General features: G+C 39.9%; 1 protein-coding gene across 1 annotated transcript in view; it reads right to left on the bottom strand.

The window, feature by feature from the left end:
• The window catches only part of LOC120788088 (carbonic anhydrase-related protein 10-like), a 125,657-nt gene that overhangs the window by 40,019 nt on the left and 65,069 nt on the right, over positions 1-20,569 (bottom strand). The window lies entirely within an intron of this gene.

Raw genomic sequence — 20,569 nt, 5'->3', positions numbered from 1 at the left:
AGGTAGAAGAGTGCTATGTAAGTGGAGTCCTTTTACCATTTATTTATGTTCTCTGGTGTCACAAAGAACACAAAAAAAATAACTGATATTGGGCATTAATAGTAAAGCCTGCAAGTGAATCGTGTGTGTCACAGAAGTGATGACCGGCAGAAGAAAAAACAGGGTGTTAAAAAGACGTGTTATGACGTAATATGTGTTGAAAGTTACTGTATGGTCACTATGTTTCCATCACTTTTGATGAGTAATTGTCAAAATACTTGTTTGGACAGAACCACAAAAGACCTCAATTTCAACTCTTTTTTACTTTCTTATGTTTCAGGGAAAATCCCAGTATGCCTTTATACAGTTCTTGGTTCCTTTTTAATAAACCAGTATGAACATGAACCGGACTGGAACTAAAAGGCAACAATGGAGTAATTTTTCCCTTGGTCTGGACCAAATGAACCAAACTACAGCTGTGAAAGTGACCTTAAATAACTAATTTCACTTGTAGATTTAATATGTAAAAACCCTCCTGAATTGTCTGAAATCAGAAAGACACAGATATACAGTATGTGAAAACCGGGTTAACATCACACTCAAACTTAACTTATTTTCTGCTGTGAATCTTTACGCTGATAAGAGCTTAAGTGGCTGAAGGAGAGCATGTAATGCGTGTGTGTATGTGTGTGTGTGTGTGTGTGTGTGTGTGTGTGTGTATAAAAGGCAGAGCGACGAGGCAGATAGGCTGTCAAAATGATTAATTCCCAGTTTGAATGACCCCGTGTTCATCTCTGTCTACTTACATCTACTCTCATTCTCTTAACTTTCTTTTTTCTCTTCTTTTCTTGTCTTGTCTCTTCCAACCTCGGGTCTTGTTCTCCCTAGTCATGTTCTCCACTTCCTTCTGCTTCCCTCTTCTCTCTAATCACTTCTTCCTATCAGCTGGTTTTATATTTTCTTTTCCTCGTTTTATTTCTCTTGACATTCATTCTTGTCACTCAAGTCAAACTGATCTTCAGCTGCCTACTCTATTTACACTTACGCTCTCTCCTCCCATCTCTGCTCCAGTCTAGAAGTATGAAGTGGAGAAACAATCAACTCCTGTTCATTTCTCTTGAATATTTCACCAGTGCTGATTATTTATATGCTCAGTATGGTCTAAGCATGCATTAGTCTGGTACTTCACTGCTAAAGATACATGAGCACTAGGAGAACCTAACTGCTTTAAAGAGGGTGATATACACACAACATGCAACATACGCTGCATATCGGTGGACAGTAACAGTGAGGGCTTCCATCAGTGATTGGATAAGTGTCAAAGAGAGAGAGAGAGAGAGAGAGAGAGAGAGAGAGAAAGAGAGAGAATAAAGAGACAGCAGCGGTGGTGAGGTGAGCTAGCGAGTGCATGAAGAGAGGGAGCAGCAAACAAAACTAAAAAATAAAACGCTATTTTCTGATAGTTTCATGGTGGTTAAGTTCTTAAGCACAGATATACACACCTCCACACAACCCTGCGGGAAGGTGCTGCATAGTGTGTTTGCAGCCGAAGTGCACACTTCTTCCTGTCTGCTGTGACTTCCCTGCTCTGTATGTGTTGGTGTAGCTCAGCCCCTGCATAGTCTACCTTTCACATTTTGATAATTTTCCAACAGTAAAAAAAATGTCATCTTTGGAATCAATTGATACCTATCGATGCTATCAATACAACAGATCATTATATTTTATTACATCATCTGACGTTTCGGGTTGGGATGACGGCTTTCTTATTATTTATCTAACTGTAATTTCTTTGTATCCATTGCTGACTAAGTGTCTCATTGTGACCTCTGACCTGTTGAGTTCCTCAAAGGTCAATTCTATACATGCTCCCTTTATCCATCAGACTGGCTGTATCTCTTATCATTGCTATACTGATTATTTCCAGCTGTACGTGTTTGTGAAACCTGGGGAACTTTCAAATCTTTCCATTTTTGATAATTGTCTTGAAGATATTAGTGGCTTGATATCCCTGAGTTTCCTGCTGCTAAAGCACAACAACAGATTCTAGTCGTTGCCCCAAATCAGACATTTAAAATGTTACAGCAGCACTTTAGATTCCCTGGCTGTAGAAGCAAGAAGCTGTAGCACATCTACAGTTGGTTCAAAATTCTACTGCACTACTATTACTAACTAAGAATCGATCCAAAAATGTCTCTTTATTACCTCTTTGTTGGCTTCCTGTTAAATTTAGGACTGAATTCAAAACCTTTTCACTTGCTTTTAAGGCAGTACGCAATTTGGCTCCACCAAAAAACAGTGAGTTACTGATTAAATACAGTTCCACTGGACCTCTCAGGTAATCAGAACAAGAGATCCTGGTTGTCACGTGCTCAAAGTTCAGGACTTTTGGTAAATGAACTTCAGCTATCCTGCCTTTTAGACTATGGAACAATCTGCTCCGTAGGTCAGTCAGAAAATCAAGGCCCAGGATTAACCCATCACATGAGAACAGGGCCTTGTGCTGAATTTCAGTCTTCACATTTCTGTGTGAGCTTAGGTATTAGTGAAAGATAACTGCTGTTTTCATTTTGTGATGTGATATTCTGGTGTTTTGGTTTACCCTTTCAGATCTCTGCTGGATGCATTCATTTCAACAGTAACAATCCCTTGCTGCAGCATTTGGCCATTTCACCTTGAGTTTTTATCATTGCATTTGTTGGATTTATTTTGTTTGGATTTTGCCTGAAACACATCTGAAAAACATGCATTCTGTACAGGATGTCAGTATGAGGTGCATGTATTAATCTGGCAATAAGATTGAAATGCTTACAACACTAAACCAGACTAAAGTAAACCAAACTGACCACAGATCCTGTAGCATTTCATAATGCTGCATTTGGCTAAAGTGAAAAGGACGGCTTATTGCATTTACGGAGTTTTCCAGGTTGTCAGTGAACGTGTGATATGCTTAGAGGCTGTGAAGCCTGACAGTCATCGCCGCTACCTATGACAGGGATTTGTGTGAGATAGCGTACCTGTGATTGGCAGAGCCAGGAGGACAGGTTGTTGTTGTTCCTGCTAGTTCGGGGAAGGAGTGTTAGTCTGCAGCAGGAGTTGAAGTGAGATGTTAGCACAGAGATCACATTGTAAACCAGACAGGTTTTTTGTTTTGGCGTTGGCTACGACCCACAGTAGCCTGTATTCTTTTGACAAATAAAGAGCCAGTGAAACCATCTGATGCCTCATAGCTTCAGTACTTATATTAAACTCTTACACTAATATAGGTCCTTGTGAAAGGCAATGAAAAGAAGACAATTTGTTTATTATGTTAATTTTGAGGACCGGCTCTATTCAGCTGAGACAGAGAACACTGGAGTTAACGTGGATGTTGTTGCTGCGTGTTGCTGCTCACATCCACTTGGAAACTCAGGTGCTGGACGATAGGGGCAGGAAGGGAACTGCCCTTTTCTACCTCCAAGCCATGCTCAAACCATACACCGTAGCCAGACCTTGTACTCCTCTTCCACTGTACATTTAGCCATCCCATTATTCAGAAGACACTTTTTTCCCTCATCTTAGCCAAGACTCTTCTCTTATCTGGCTGGAATGAGCTTCCGAAGTCATGACAGCAGAATCACTGCCCGTCTTTCACTGGCTACATCTCAACAACCCTTGCTAGAACTTACTTATGTCTCATAAGTAAGTCTCATTAAAAAGAACAACAACAACAAAAGCATATTTCTTAAAGCTTTTAGTCGTTTATTTCAATTGGATATCAATTTTGGATGATATTTAGGTCTTGTTCTTACTTGTGTTGAATGCACATATTGTAAGTTGCAAAAAAGGTGTCTGCCAAATGAATGTAATGTAATAATATAACCTGAACATTTTCTCAGGACCTAATAATGTTTGTATGATCATATTAGTTTAAAGTCTATCGTACAAACCAGCAGATTGAGGGAGAAACTAATTTCTCATGGGCCGCACAACATGCTGTATAAGGTAAGGTACATTTTTTAACGTATGTGCTAGATTAGCAACATTTATTGGAAAGAATAAACACAACCTAATTTTTTCAGGTATCTGTGTTCCAAACAGCAGTGAAAAATCTATCAATAGGAAGGCTAATTAACGTTCAGAATTGTTTTGTTTAATATAACTTTATTACATTGTATTTAGAAATAAAAACTTTTTTACTGTAGGAAATAGGAGCATGAGCACATACTCTGGCACTCACAAGCTCTTCAAGGCAAAGTTCAAATCAGATCAAAAGGATGATGCAAATGTAACGCAGTCACTAATTCCAAGCACAGAGAAAACTGTCACTTGTCTCTTGCCTTGAAAATCAAACTCAGCCTCTTCTTTCACAGAACTCTCTGGATATTATTATTTAATTCCACATCAAAATTAAGTGAAATTTGATAAAGAAGTTCAAATGGTCTCTGCGAAAGCTAATGAGAGATTGTCGTCATGGATCAATTGCTGTGCGAAATGAGTGGGTGTGTGCATGTCCCTCTCTGTGCGAATATGTTGTCTCTGTGTGTGTGTGTGTGTGTGTGTGTGTGTGTGTGTGTGTGTGTGTGTGTGTGTGTGTGTGTGTGTGTGTGTGTGTGTGTGTGTGTGTGTGTGTGTGTGTGTGTGTGTGTGTGTGTGTGTGCAATGGACCACATGTCTTAGCATGAGGTCTGTGTTGATTTAGCAAGCAAACAGAGATTTCTGTACTGGAGCAGTCCATGAGATAGGATATGACTAATGAACTGTCAAACACACATGCACACACACACACACACACACACACACACACACACACACACACACACACACACACACACACACACACACACACACACACAGATGTATAATCCAACCTATTAGTAAAATGTCAGCATGCTGCAGCTCATTCAGAGTGTTTGTGGAGATATTCAACTGTCATATTTGAAGGTCTTATCACACCTTTCTGTAGGATCTCTTTGCTCAGAATGTGAAGGTCACTCTGTCGCTGCGTCAAATGTAAATGAGGTTGATGGACTTTTCAGAGTTACATGGTCACAAGTTCACATATAATAGACTGCAGGTGTTCTGTATACCACCACAATGGATTTGAAACAAAGCCATCAACATGTGATTGAAGTGTAGACTTCCAATTTTAATTCAAGGGGTTTGACAACCCTTGACATTAACCGTTTAGAATTTTTATACTTGAGCCCTAATTTTCAGAGGCACAAAAGTAATTGGACAATTGATTGACACTCAGTTTCATGGTCAGGTGTGGCCTTCTCGAACGTTATTTCATTACAAAGGAAGCAGATAAAAGGTCTGGAGATGATTCCAAGTGTTGAATTTGTATTTGATAGCTGTTCATGGGAACTGTCAACATGCTGTCCAAAGACACTAAAGTGGATGATTGCAGAATTCCTTCCTTGGTGAAATATAACCCTTCATAACATCTCCCCAGGTGAACAGCACTCTGGAGGAGGCAGGTGTATCATTGTCAAAGTCTATAATGAAGAGACGCCTTCATTCAGGTAAATACAGAGAGTGGTGTTTATTATGTGATTGCTGATAATTAGCAGGATGAATTCCGAAGTGTACAGGGCTAAACTATCTGCTCAGATTCAGCCAAATGCTGCAGGACTGATAGGATCCAGACTTCAAATTCTTAGCAGGTGTGTGAATAGATACACAGACCTTGTATAAGCATTAAATTTGTACTTACGGAGACAAATGTACAAGCTATTCACTTTGTAAATTTGTACAGCAGAGTTTGTGCAGTACTCAATTTGTGTGGGCCTGTGTATCTATATGAATGTGTGAAGACAGTGAAGATTATTGTAAAAATGTATGTTAATGTGTTCTGTGAACTTTCAAGCAACAAAGAAATCTGTTGCTGACAGTTGGAGTCAAAATCCAATCTGCCAATCTGTTGTGCAACAGTTTCTGAGGAAACTCACTTAAAAGAAGCTAGAGCACGAGAGAGGATCGCCTGGATAACTGGATAACACAAAGGTGCACACTACACAGATACGCAAAGTCAAACGTATCCAATTTTGCTTTTGACTATAGCCTGCACATACAGTAAGCCCACAAGTAATCCATATAGCTGCACAAACAGATGCTCTCACATTTGCCCTTAGTTTTTGCTATAATTTCTCACAGACAACCACTTTCACTATACACATGCTTTGCATCTCTCTCTCCCTCTCTCTCTCTCTCTCTCTCTGCTCAGCATACTCCCAAGCACACACATACACACTTGCTAGAACAAATGGCTTTGCTATGTCCTCTTGCTCAGCCGATGCACAAGAACATTAATCATGAAACAAGACTCAAACAGAGGATTTAACTCATAATACAGTTTTGCTTCTTCATGTAAAGAAAGACCAGATTAATCTGTCTGTTGAAGATCATTGACAGTCAGTTCTTCTCATATAGTCCAGGTGCAGTCGTGCCACACCAGACCAAAATGGAATTGGTTTTTTGAAGACTCACTTGATAAATGACACAAAATAGTGGAAATTCTTCAGATTTCAAGAGCTCTCGGGGAGAAAAGCAGATTACAAGGCCAAATATTGAGACTCTTGGATAAAAATGGCATGTTATTAGTTTAAGTCTGGCCAGTAGCCTGATCAGTTGGCACTAAGTCAGTTCATTGTGATAGGTCCTGGGTATGATTAAGTACTGCAGCTTAGAAATCCTCTGCAGGGGGAGGTAAATGAGCAGAAAGGTACGGAAACAAAACAGATCCACAAAATCTGGTTTTCTATTCTGTATGGTTTTTTTTAGCACGCATGGGTGGTTCAGGTTTACAGTAGCAGTTAGCAAAAATCCGTTTTGGGAAATCCTCAGATCCTGGGCCACCAGTAAATGTACTTACCACCAAAAAACAACGCTTTCAGATGCTGAATGTTGAATCTGCTCTATACTTCCATAAAATTAAGTAAATTTAATTACAAATTTTAAATAGAATGGTTGAGATCAAAGCTTCCAAAATGCAAGATATCTGGAATTTTATGGGCAACACACATTGGTGGTGCATGTAAAAACACTTGCACCTTGGTGCCTTGGAACCTTGGTCCCTTGCCTCAACAAGGTTTTACCAGATGTTTGACATACAAAATCCTGTCAAATTCCCTTTATTTGGATGTTATTTCTGCCTTTCTCCAGTTGATCCGATCCAATAGTGCACCACTTGCCATAGCAACCGCCTACGCACTGGACGAGTTCACATTGTTGAAGTCACACAAGATACAGCGCACATGCAGTGTGTTGAAAATACTTTTTACTTTCAACCTCGTAAAAAACTAGTGAAAATATGTCAATAGAAGCACACATCAAGACAAAGATTTTCCACCTGTGACAAACTACAGTAGCTCCTCAGGTGCTTCTCAATCTCACTCTGGCTCGTACTATTAGCAATGTCAACTGGCTGGCAGCCAGAGAAAGGACCCTGGCACCAAGCCATAAAGAAATTTATTCTTTTATTACAGATAGGAAATAATGATAGGAAATGAGGGAGAAAGAGAGATGCAACAAAAGCCCCCAGCTGGACTTGGGGATGTTGCGGTTCATGGTCCGATTCTTAACATCTATGCTCCTGGGGACGGTTTCACCAAATGGGCTTATGGCTGGTCTTAAACGTAGTTGGTCTAAGCTTGGCATTCTAAGTCTGACCTAACAGTTACATCCGTTGCACCATCTAGGCTTATGTCTTCTTCTCACTAAGACCAGGTGTAAATCATACGTCTAGTCAGGAGCAGGCATAAAGTCAAAATCTACGCTGTTTCTGTAGTAAAGACTTTGGACAACACAGCTTTTAACACTAAAGACAATAGCGAGCCTCATATATTGACTTTACAACAAGTAGAATTTTAGACAGGAGGGAGTTGCTAAGGACAGAAGCAATCCACTGGACAAATACAATGCTGAGGAGCTGATTAAGAGGTTTTGATTCTGTAGGAGAGATCTATTCGAACTTATTGAAGAGCTATCACTGGACTTCCGGTTTGTGTCACACCATAACGCAGCGTTTTTATGCAAACGGTATTTCAAAACACTGTTGTAGGCATGATTGGCTTCCACAAGTCTACCGCCTGTCAGGGCCATCCACAGGGTGTCAGTGGCAATGAGCTACCGCCTTCCCGGTATGCTAATCTCCCCACCGAAGCGGAATTGGTGGTGATAAAACAATGATTCTGCCGGCGTGACCTCGGGCATTCCTGGAATCATGAGCTGCATCAATAGGACTCATGTCTGGATCCATGTGTCATGTGAACATGAGTATCTTTATGTCAACCACAAGGGATACCATTCAAGCAATGTTCAGATTGCTTGCAATGCCAATTATAACATCTTTAATTTGGTGGCAAAATGGCTTGGATCTAGCCATGATGAAAACATCCTCCAGGAGAATGTGTTATACCAGGATTTCAAGGGTGGAAGAATAAACGAGTTTTCCTCTCTGCAACAGTTTTAACCCACTGAAACACTGGCTGACAATTCTGATAATGGCTCCAAGGACTGAGCAAGAACATCGGTATAACACCATCCACGCCACCGCTAAGTCTCATGTGAGCAATTAATCAGTGTGTGCCTCAAGTGCAGATAAGGTACAAAATGTGCATAGGCCTATCTTACAAAAAATTCCTTGCATAGAAACTATGATTAACCCATTTCTTCCATTAATAAAGACAGCATAAAATTGCCTTTATGCTGTCTTTATTCTGAATTTTTAATTTTATGCCTATAATTGTCTGCAAATTATAGCTGAATAGCTTAACAAATGTATATACATGGAGCCTACATATATAACTTGGAAAATGCAGGATAAAGCTTCATAAAGTTAAAAATAAAGGTCATTCAATCAAGTGAAAATAAAGGTTACAGATAAAGTAAGCCTAAAAAAATTGAACGAATTAAAGCACACAAAGCAGAGCTGACTAAGATATATGTAACACAACGGTAACCACAAGGCAAGGACTCAAATGCATGACTCTGAGACAAAAAGGGTTCCAAAAACTCAAGGTCTTTACTTAGAAGAATGGTTCAGCACCAGAGCGTTAACACAGGCCTTTCTCCTATACTTCTCATTCCCCGATGTGACTGCCCCCACCATACAGACAGGAGGCATGTCGAAATAAGTTTGTGTCGAAAAGGCAGTATGTATTAAAAACAGTGCTGTATGAATGTGTGTGTGAATGGGTGAATGTGACAGTAGTGTAAAGTGTTTTGTGTGTTCGATAACACTAGAAAAGCGCTATATAGGTGCAGTCCATTTACCATTTACCATGTAGGGCTGCAGCAACAGAGCTGAAGTTTCTTATAAAGTGTCTATATAAGTTGGTGAATCGAAAAAGCGTTGCAACTGCTTCCTATTGGAGGGAGTAGGCCAATCTGCTACAGCATTAACCTTCTCAGGATCCATGTGAGTGCTGTTCTGGGAGACAGAGTGCTGTTCTGAATCCCAGGAATAGCTCTGAGGAAATGCGAAACTCACATTTTTCCACTTTGATGAAGAGCTGATGATCCAGGAGATGCTGCAGAACTTGTCTTGACAAGTTCACGCTGAACATCAGTCTGTTCATCTGGGGAAAAGATGCGGATGTCATCCAGGTACACAAAGACATATTTGTTGAGCATAGCCCAGAGTACGTTGTTGACTATGGCCTGAAACACAGCTGGAGCATTGGTGAAACCAAACAGGTACTTGTAATTGCTGCTGGGAGTGTTAAAGGAAGTTCTCCATTTGTTCTTCTCCCTTATCTACAGTAAATGGGAAGCATTTCTTAGGTCAAGCTTAGTAAAGATCTTAGCCCCTTGTAACAGTTCAAATGCAGATGAAATGAGAGGATGGTGTGCTTGTTTTTGATCCTGATGTCATTCAGATTCAATAGTCGATGCATTGACGGAGAGATTTATCCTTCCTATCCACGAAAAAGAAACCTGGTCCCACAGGAGAACAGGATGGGCAGATTATTCCAGTTTACAGAGAGGCAGAGATATTTGTCTATGGCTTCTCTTTCAGGAGCAGACAGTTAGTACAGGTTGACAGCACAGTCATACACATGGTGGGGAGGTAAAGAGGTGCCAGGGGATTTACCAAACTCTTCCCTTAAATCATATAAGCAGTTCATAGGAGGCAGCGGAACTGAAGAAGAGGGTGACTCCTGGGAACACTCAGAAGAAAGACAAGTCAGTGAAAATTCCTCTCCCCAGTCCGTTACCTCTCCAGTGGCCCATTTGAACTGTGGGTTATGTTGAGAGAGCCAGGGAAGTCCCAGGATGAGTGAATGCAGGGGGCAGTTGAAAAGGTGAAAGCTGAGCTGGTAAAGCACAGCACAGGTAAGCACAGGTGAAGCACAGGTAATCTCAGTCTCCTGGCTAACCCCCACTCGATAAAACTCTCGTTTAGCACCAGAGTCCACCAAAACTTTGTGACGCAGGGAATAAGATGAGGTTACTAACTCAATGTGAGTTAAGGGTCGAGGAGGAGAATTAGAGGACTTAATACAGCTCACCAGTGCCCTCCTCTTCACTGGCGAGCCTGGTGTTTTACTGGGCACAAAGCAATGAAGTGACCCAGTTGAGCGTAGTAGATACACCCACGCTCCTGCAGACAGTGCTGTTGTTTTTCTGGTGTTGGCCTGGTACATCCCAGCTGCACTGGCTCCTCCAGGACGGCAGGGGGCGATGGAGTGGCTGGTGTGGGTGAGTGATGAAGCGGGGAACAATGAGGCGGAAGTCTGCTGCTGAAGGGGGCATCCCTCTGGACTGGCGAAGTCGAGCACTATCTTGACCTCTCCTTTTCTCGTTCTCTTAAGTGATTGTCAATTTATATGGCAAGTGTGATGAATGAATCTAGGTCAGAAGGGCGCTCCAAAGCCACGAACTGGTCCTTGATGGGATCAGAAAGACCTCGACGGAATGTATCCAGCAGAGAAGTGGATGTTCCAGCTGCTGTCAGCTGCTAGGGTGCGGAACTCAATGGCATGGCCAGCAACCTGTTTTCTGCTTTGGCATAAATCCATGATGGCTCATGTTCCTTCCGGACCAGAGGTCGGGTAATCAAAAATCGTGCACAAGGTGCTGGTGAAAAGGTCCAAGGAATGGCAAATGGGAGAGTTGCGGGCTCACTCTGCTGTCGCCCCGGCCTCCGCTCAACCAGTGAGGTAAGTGATTATGTAGGCTACCTTTTCTCGCTCTGTGGGAAAGGCTGCGGCCTGCATCTCAAAATGCAGCCCACACTGCACCAGGAAGGACCGGCAGTTGTTGGCATCTATGGAAAACCACTCTGGTCTATACAGATGAGGAACTGTTGAGGGCCTGACCACCGGAGCAGGAGTTGTACCCAAATCAACCACATGGGGGGGAGCAGGAGGCGAGACAGGGGCATGGACCAAGGAACTCAGAGATCTATGCAAGCAAGGACCTGCTGCATCCGGTCATTGATGCAACTCACTTGGAAGCTGGTGGAGGACTGGAAGCCCTTGAGGCAAACATTGAACAATCTTATCCCCTGGCAAACGGAGGTGAGTTGCTGTTCATGTTGATTGAGCTCTTGTCCTTGAGAGCAGATGGCAGCTTGCAGAGAAACAGAGTCGACTGAGTCCATCACGGCAAGTTTTTACTAAAACAACTGTAACCACAAGGCAGGGACTCAGATGCACGACTCAAGGACAAAAGAGGTACCAAAAATTCAAGGTCTTGATTTGGAGGCCACTGTGCTCTCGGGAACCCTCAATGCAGCAGAATTTTTTTTTGTAGCCATCTCCAGATCTGTGCCTCAACACAATCCTGTCTCTGAGTTCTGCAGGCAGTTCCATCAACCTCATAGCTTGGTTTTTGCTCTGATATGCATTGTCAGCTGTGACACCCTATAAAGACAGCTGTGTGTCTTTGTAAACCATATCCACTCAACTAAATTTACCACAGGGGGACTCTAATCAAGGTGTAGAAACATCTCAAAGATGATAACGAGAAATGGGAGGCACCTGAGCTAAATTTAAAGCGTTATAGCACAGGGTCTGAATACTTATGACAATGTGATATTTCAGTTTCTCTTTTTTAATAAATTTGCAAAAAATTCTAAAATTCTGTTTTTGCTTTGTCATTATGGGGTCTTGAGTGTAGATTGATGAGGGGGAAAAAATGATTTTTTTTTATTATATTAGCATAAGGCTGCAACATAACAAAATGGCAAAAAAAGTGAAAGGGTCGGAATACTTTCCAAATGCACTATATGTGAAATACACACCCTCAAAGGAACGTTACTGCTCTTGTTGCCTGTATGAATGACATCAATCTCTGGAGAGAAAGCACTCTCTTCCAGTGGTTGGTCGGTATGGCCACTTTCAACACCGACCAAAACAGTAAAAGTAGGTGAATCCTCTCCAAAAACGTCAACAATTATATATATTGACCTTTTCGGGGGAGGACCCCTGCCGGTTTGATGGATTTTTTTTCGAAGAAATGTCTTTCTTTGCCTTGCTCAGGAGGTCTTTCTACTTTTTCCTTACATCGTTTTCTGAATAAAGGCTGCCCAAGTCAGAACACTCATATATGGTCTCCGTTATTTCTCTAAAAGTCAACTGCTTCTTCTTGTTTGTTACCAAGTTGGAGTGCTTGGCGCCAGTGTGTTCGTGTGCTGATTGTACAGTTCTATTCATTTTCTTATTTCAATGTTGGTAAAATTGCCCTTTCTTTTTCTTTGATTCTCCATAGTTGCTGCAAATCAGAAATGATAGCTACAAATTAGCAAGACAGCGGGAAATTGTTAACAATGAATCCTAGCAACGCACATTGCTAGTCAATAGCCATAGTCACGTGGGCATTCACGTGAATGCGCATCGCTAAGACCAATCACCAGCCAATCACTGATTTTGCAGTGAGTTCTGGGGGCCAGAGGCAATCCCCTGCTGTCCAAGGACAGGTGTTTCTACTTCTCAAAGCTGTTACTCTTTTGACGGAACATGTTATTGTCATAAGAATCACATGATTTCTATTATTACATTTACAATTATAGATTTAGCATGTTGAGACTTAACAAATAGAACATGATATTCAAACATCAATATTTTGGTATTCAAATATGCTAAAAAATGATGTTTTGGATACACTTACTGACTTCAGTATAGTCGAATAAAAGTGTAACTAAAACAGACAAATTATTACATGCACACACAAACTAAAACATAGTCTTGAGACAGAATCGACTAAATCTAAACTAAGACCACATTTAAGAGTCCATAAGTTTTCAGTTCTCCTTTGTCTTCCATGTGTGTGTGTGTGTGTGTCTGTGTGTGTGTGGCTGGACCACATGTATGGGGTTTTCTGGTCTGTGTCATTGGGGCATGATGTGTAGCAAGTCTTGGTTTTCCTGGTTGTCGTTGCTGTTTGCTGCTTTTATGCTGAATCAACTGGTTACCTACTTTAGTTCTTTGGTCGTTATTTAAGTTCCAAAAATCAAAAGAGTTCACAGTAAGATTAAAAGTTGTTGCCAGCTAATATATTTGGGTGACTGGTTCCTGGAGGTGAGTTATGATTGTGAGGTGATGTTTATCCAAGGTTTGCTTCCAGCCTATAATGGGATGCGAGTCAAACATTCCAGGCTGCTGGCTCTTGATTGCAAATGGGCTTGAAGGATCAAAGGTGACAGGAATTAGTGTTCTGGTTAAGTGGCCATGCATAAGATGAGAGTTCCTTATCTTAATCCTTAAGCTATAGTTTTTTCAGAAAGACCAATAAAAGAAATATTGAAAGGCAGATTGCATTGAGAAGCTAGTGGCACAGAGGCTAGCCCAGATACATTGCTCCAAGGACTGGCACATCAGTGCTGCTGTCTGAGGTCTTCTCTTTATGTTACAGGGATCAAATTAACTTCAGTTCCTAGTCAAACTCCAAAAACACCGGATCTTCCACTTGCTCTGATGTTATTTGACAGCATCTTTCATGGAAGATGCCTGTTTTTCAAACTCCACCCCTCCAGTTACGAACACAAGATTCCTGTTGAACATTTGTAGTCTCCAAACATAAGCCATGATAACCCTGATGATATCATCAAGGTTTGAGCATGAAGTTCATTCTTGAACCAAGACAGAAGTTATGATCTCCCCCCGTATATGACCACTTGTTCACGTCACCACAGTTTCAAATTTACATTTATTTTAACATCTGACCCAACTCCACTGGGTGAATGAAGGCAGCGAGATGAGGTTGAACAAACAATTGTGCTAAAACCATCGCACTCTGGAAATCTAGATATACTGGGAAAGCCAGAGCACATGGTTTCACAATTCATCAAGGAGTTCTGAGAAAATCCTACATTACTTTCCCATAATACAGCTGGCCTGGCTGCCGCAAAAGAATTAAAAATTTTGACCCACTGTTAAATAAAGAAGCACAAAGCCTGCAATACAACATCTGTGTAAAACCATCCCACTGGACAGGTTCACTTAAGCCTAGTGAGGTAAACAGCGTGGATTGTGGATTTCATGCATGGCAGGATTAAGCACTTTGAGATATTCATTTTATGCTACTTTATACTTCTTTGATGTCAGATTACAGTTTTATATGCAAATCATATGATAGGTTTATAATATACAATGCTTATAGATTAAACTACTTAGCAGTACTCAAGGTAGACTGATTTTGCTTGACCTCCGTAATTACAACATTACAGTACAACTATACTATTAGTACATCAATACTATATTCAATTAATATAATATTGCAATGCTGATAGAAGCCGTTCCACATAAAAAGCAGGCTATGTTTACTTTTGATACATGAAGTATATTTGCAGCAAATATTCATACTTTTACTTATACCTGGAATAAGCAATTTTTGGCCACTTGGGAGCAGTAGAAACAAATTGTGAACACGATATTGACATACCAGTTTTTAAATTTACAGGGCTGACTTGTTAACAAACAGTTGCCTATTTACAGATATAATAGATACAGTACATTGCAACATTACCATTCAGTTGGAGTCATTTTTGTGAAGTCCAATATTGACTCTACTTTAGCTCTGTTTTTGGTGTCAACCAACTCATGAGAAACATACCGGGGCATTTTGCTGCTAAATTTGAATGTTTTTTGTTTGATTAGGTCATGTACCTCTCAAAGCAGCTCAAATGTACTATATGCATGCCATGATTTGCTGAGGCCTCCCAATCAATAATCAAGCATATGTCATTATTCAAATTATCTCTAAAGGTGAGAGATTAGAGACAAATTAAACGGCACCATTGTCAAATTTTTCAATAATATAATTAGCTACGTTTTGACAATTTTTTAAAGCTGTCATTCAGTGCAAAAATGGCCTTGCCCCAGATATCATCCATCAACTGATCAAAAAATATAAAAGAAAAAAGGTGTCAGAGAGGCAACAACTGGTATCTGTAGAGTTCCAAGGCACAGAACAACTTTTGCTCAGGAATTTTTTTCAGTAAAAGCCATGGAACACCGTACCACTAGAATTAAAAACACAATCAGAACTTAGAGTATTCACTACACAAGTGAAACACTGGCTTAAACAAGAACAACAAAGATGTGAACACTGAACTTACATTGGATTCACTTGTGAAATCTCCACTTATTTACTTTATTTATGCTTATTTGCTAAACACACTATCACACCTATAAATCAGTGTATACACAGATACACAGTCATGTACAATACATACACATACATGGATACATGCATATACACATGTACAGGGTCTGAGACAGGGACACATCAGCCACCCTGCTCTCCAGCAAATCGCTAACTGTGTTGTCTGCTGGTTAGTGCTGAGCCGGTAATGTACAGTGTACTGTATCTATCAGAGCTTTATCTCTGAACCTTGAGATTGAACCAAAACAGTAAAGTTATGGGCAGAAAACCAATTCTATGAGCTGAAAATGCTTTAAAGCCTCATAGAGCTGAGAGGAGCTGCAGAATCTAGTGATAATTTTTATGTGGATCCATCATTACAAGCACCCCTTTTACATTACATATAGTAATTTGATCAATTGTTATTATAAAAATATTGATCACAGCTGATTTAAGTAATTAACAGAGAATAATACAAAGATGTTCTTTGTTTTTGGCAAATCACCCAATGTCACCTTACACATGGCCCTCCTCCATATGACATTTTTTATAACCAAAAGGATTGGTATCAGTGATCTTGGCCTTATTTCTTGACATTGTAGTGGAACCTAATTTTTTTGGGTATCACCCATTACACTGGGCCTTTTGACCTTGATGTCATTGTACCCTAAGATCTCAGCATTTACTTTGATGAATACATAACTAACATAAATGACTGATCCAATGGCTCCACCTATAAAATTAAATCCCAAATTCTAACAAAAATCAAATCGGTTATCTTTTTCATCTCATACATCGGCGATTTGTACCTATATTTTAACCATCTAGTGTTATGTGGTGTCTATATGTTCGTCTAATCCTGCAAATGAAATGGCTTTGTGAATGGGGCTGCTGCCCAGTCAGCAGTCTTTCTTATTTCATCTATGACCTACATTTTTTTGAAAAACTCACTTTTATAAATCACTGATATGTTAATGGACAACGAATATTTTAAAACTAAACATATACTTGGACATAGTTTTTGTCACACACGTACAAACACACACACAGACACGCACGCACACACACACACACACACACACACACACACAATAATAATTAATTACAAACACAGTAAAATTGTTCTATTATTCTAAAAAATTAGACCACAAATGAAACTGTAGTGTGCATTTGTACGCATATTAACAGAAACTCCATGTAAATGTATTTCAAATGAGCTCTGGCACAGTCTTTCAATAATCCAGATTTTTCATCCGCCTAGGTGACCTACATTCCCCAGTGGTTAGGATTAGCAGAGCCTGAGCTTCTGATGACGCTCATCTGATCTCAAACCATCCGTGCCATGGCAGCCATGATTAGTGGCTGACACTGCTCTTTCGGGGAATAATATGCAGCTCACCCTATGGCACTTCTTAGCCCTCAGCACAATGAGTGAGTCTTACGGGGAATTTCAGCGATAGGACCTTCTGAAGAGGTCATGGATGGGGCTAATGTTGCCACTAGGTTACTTCTTGGCCTGTGGGGCAGTGCTAGCCACTAGAAATGACATAATAGAAGTATGGTATTAACATGTAACGAAAGGACCCGATTTCCTGATTTAACGGGAAGTAATTGAAAATCGCGAAGCAAAATCATACACCATTCCTTAAACTAACACACAAACTAGTAAATTCTCTTATATGCACAACACTTTTAGTCTTTGAGTTGACAGGGGCTTGAAAGCTTTATTTTAGTACTTGTAGGATCAAATGTAACTGCTTGTCATGCAAAACCTCAGATAAGAGGCTTGCTAAAATGTGATAGCTAAGTGGATGAGTGGCCTGGCTTTGTCATTTAACAGATGAAGTGGGCACTTTCCGTTACAGTTGTTCTGCTGCGAGTGTAATCACCCCTCTCTCTGTCTGCCCTCGCCTAAAACCTTTTAAATACTTAGGAGGATGACACATAATACAAAAACAAAAATGTTCAAACACAAATAAAATATATTGAAATACAGTCATTTGCAGTAAGTTTACTCGTCATGAGGAGTAAAACCCAGCCTTTGAAAACAGTCCTCTGTGGCTCTGAAAGAGCCATGTTACATCTGAAAAAATTACCCTGATGATGTCATAGCGATGTCATCAGAGTTATCTCAGTCTGGGCTTGGAGTGAGTGGAGATCGAAAGATGTGGGTATTTAGCAGGCAGGGAAGGTTTAACGAAGTTGCAATCAAGTTGCATTTTGGGAAATGTAGGATCCAGCATTTTTGGTGTGTGACCAATATTAGCAATTCAAAGTCAGGACATCTAAGCCTCTGCTCCACTACATGTGAAGTGAAAATGGTTTGCTGTTACAAAAAAAAGTTAGCCTTGTTAGCTACGACTTATGCTACCTAAGAACCCCCCCCCCCCCCAGATCTCTTTATGATATTAATTATATTGATAGTTGCAACACTACTAAAACAGCTAGGTTACAAATCCCCCAGCATTTTTTTAACAGAGCAACAACAGCTCGTCGGTTTAATCATTGTTGCATTTTAAGATAAAGTGGTCATTGCATATCAAATAATGATTCTGTCAAACAGGGAATAATTCTTCAAAGATTATACAAACAGGAGACGAAAATGTGATATTTATGTAGATGTCAGTATTTGAAATAATCATTTTCAGTCTGTTTACTGAATATGCTGTATTACTGCAACTACAGATATGAAGTCAAGAGTCCAATTTTACACTGCAGTGAATCCTACATTCGTAGAAGTCAAATTGATTTTTTTTATCAGTTCTTTCTTCTTCTGTTACTGCAGTGTTTTTTTTACAGCACAAAAACACCAAACCTTAGATGTCTGAATCACTTCCAAGTTTAAAGTAATCATCTAAAATACAGTAAGCAACACTGATACTGTTATGCTGGAAAGCAATCTACATTAAAACACAATTTCCACTACTGTACCACATGCTCAGTATGTTGGAACACAGTACTCAAAAGGACAAAAATTGGATTTCCATTCCTTTTTTTGCCTTTCCACTAGTACCATACCATTGAAATGTATGGCTGTGATGTTGACCAATTCTGTAGCAATACTGTTGTTACTGTAAAATAAGGATAAATGCTTACAAGCACATTTTTAGCATTTAGTCATTTGTGCTCTTGATTTGATCATGTATGCAAATGAGTTACTTTCTCTCTATTTAACATAATATTAAAAACAGCATTTTTCCTCCTCTCTTTCAACAGTGGTGTCCTCCTTGGCCTTTGCCCATGGAGCCCTACGTGGTTTAGGGTGTGGTGTATGGTACGGGCTGAAACCACCGCTCCAGATTGCTCCAGATCAGACTGAAACTCATTAGATCAGATCTTTATCATCAGACTTCACAGATTTCTCTCGCTGAATTTCTTCTTAGCACCAGGTCTTGGAAGCGTCTTAACAGTTTTATGACTGTGAAACTTCTTGATAACATCAAGAACCCCTTTTTTGCAGTAAAACCATCATTCATTGGTAAATTCAGTTCATTGTCAACACTGAAAATTAAGCACTGATGAGTCTTATTTGTTTTTTATTTTGTTCGAGGAACTAATTTAAAATCACAAAAAAGTTTCCAATAATTGTGTCGAGCGTATAGTTGTATCTGTTGTGTCTTTTATTTCACTACGTGAAAAAAATATTCTGATCATGCAAAATTGGTTATTTTGCATTTATTTCTGAAGATATTCTAAATTATGTAATTAAAATTCAGGGGAGCCAATAATTTCAGCCGAGACTGGGAAAGGTCGAAACATAAAACGATTTGCCTCCATGTCACCTCACTGCTCTGTGATTGAGGCTAAAAGAGCTGAAAAACATGTTGCTCGACCTGTTTCAAAACTTCAAAATTGATGATGATATCTATAATATTATAAATGATACCGTTATAAAAGCCAACTAAGTTCAGAATTATTTTTTATGTTGTCCTCACTTGGCAAAAAGCTGATTTTTACTATTGATCACCAGCCTCGACACAGCTGTCTTGCTTATGTTAATTCTACAGCTAATGCTACTGTTTGTTAGCAAGAATCAATACTGTTATAATTAACTCAAAGTAAATGTGACCGCTTTAGAGATGACAGCAATTATGGCCAAATTTTTTACATACATACTGTATACCTGACCAAATATTTTATCATATCCCCCTTCAGTAGTCGATAACTTATTTTTTCAACAAAACCGTTTCTCTTTGTCCTTACCTTAGAGCCGTATAATGCCGAGCAGAAAATGAGTTGTCATGGTGTAAAAGTTTCAATCTGAAATCCACCCTATTCTAAAATAGGATACAATTAGGGTTTGATGTTATATGTTTAGAGTATATGAAGGGTACTTGTTATTTAACTTTACTGTACATCAGCTTTGCTTTGTAGGATGTCTAAACTTTGATCCTTAATCTCTTAATCTCAAAACCATTAAGATCACAATAGAACCTCATAATTCCAAGATCAAAGCATGTCAATATAACTACATTTCTGATTATGTCTTCTAGGCGAGGTGACTTTCTGGGCTGTAGTCAGACTCCACTGAAAATACCTCGGTGTGATATCATTTCATCTAAAAATGGCCAACTAAAGTAACCTGAAAAGACTACTAAAGACAAAAATGAATCCAGGATGCTATCAAAGCTGTGTTTTAGTGGTTATTTGGTGTCCTTTAGAGAGGGTTTTTCCTGTAAAGATTAACTGTGATTGCTGCGTAGAGGGCTAAAATTGTAATGCCTTCTGAGCCTAGTGCAGTCAAACCAGCTGGGATTTTAAAGTCTTCGGATATGGATGAAAAGCTAATGGTCTCTGTCAGACAGAAGCTCTTCTTTGCGTCTTGATTTAGTGAATGTGTCATGTTCTGCTCCCAGCCACTATGATGAATTGAAGCCCAGCGCCGTCAGAGGACAGTCCTGCTTGTATCATAATGTTTGATGAGTTCCAACTCCGAACATCAGCCTGAAATTCACTGGTCAGTGTCTCCTTTAATAGACAGACACCGCCCCTCTAAAAGGATTGAGCCCCTGAGGAA

This window comes from Xiphias gladius, chromosome 3 (assembly GCF_016859285.1).
Source record: "Xiphias gladius isolate SHS-SW01 ecotype Sanya breed wild chromosome 3, ASM1685928v1, whole genome shotgun sequence".
Taxonomy (NCBI): domain Eukaryota; kingdom Metazoa; phylum Chordata; class Actinopteri; order Istiophoriformes; family Xiphiidae; genus Xiphias; species Xiphias gladius.
Note: the sequence above shows the minus strand (reverse complement) of the source record. Positions and strands in the feature narration are given on the sequence as shown.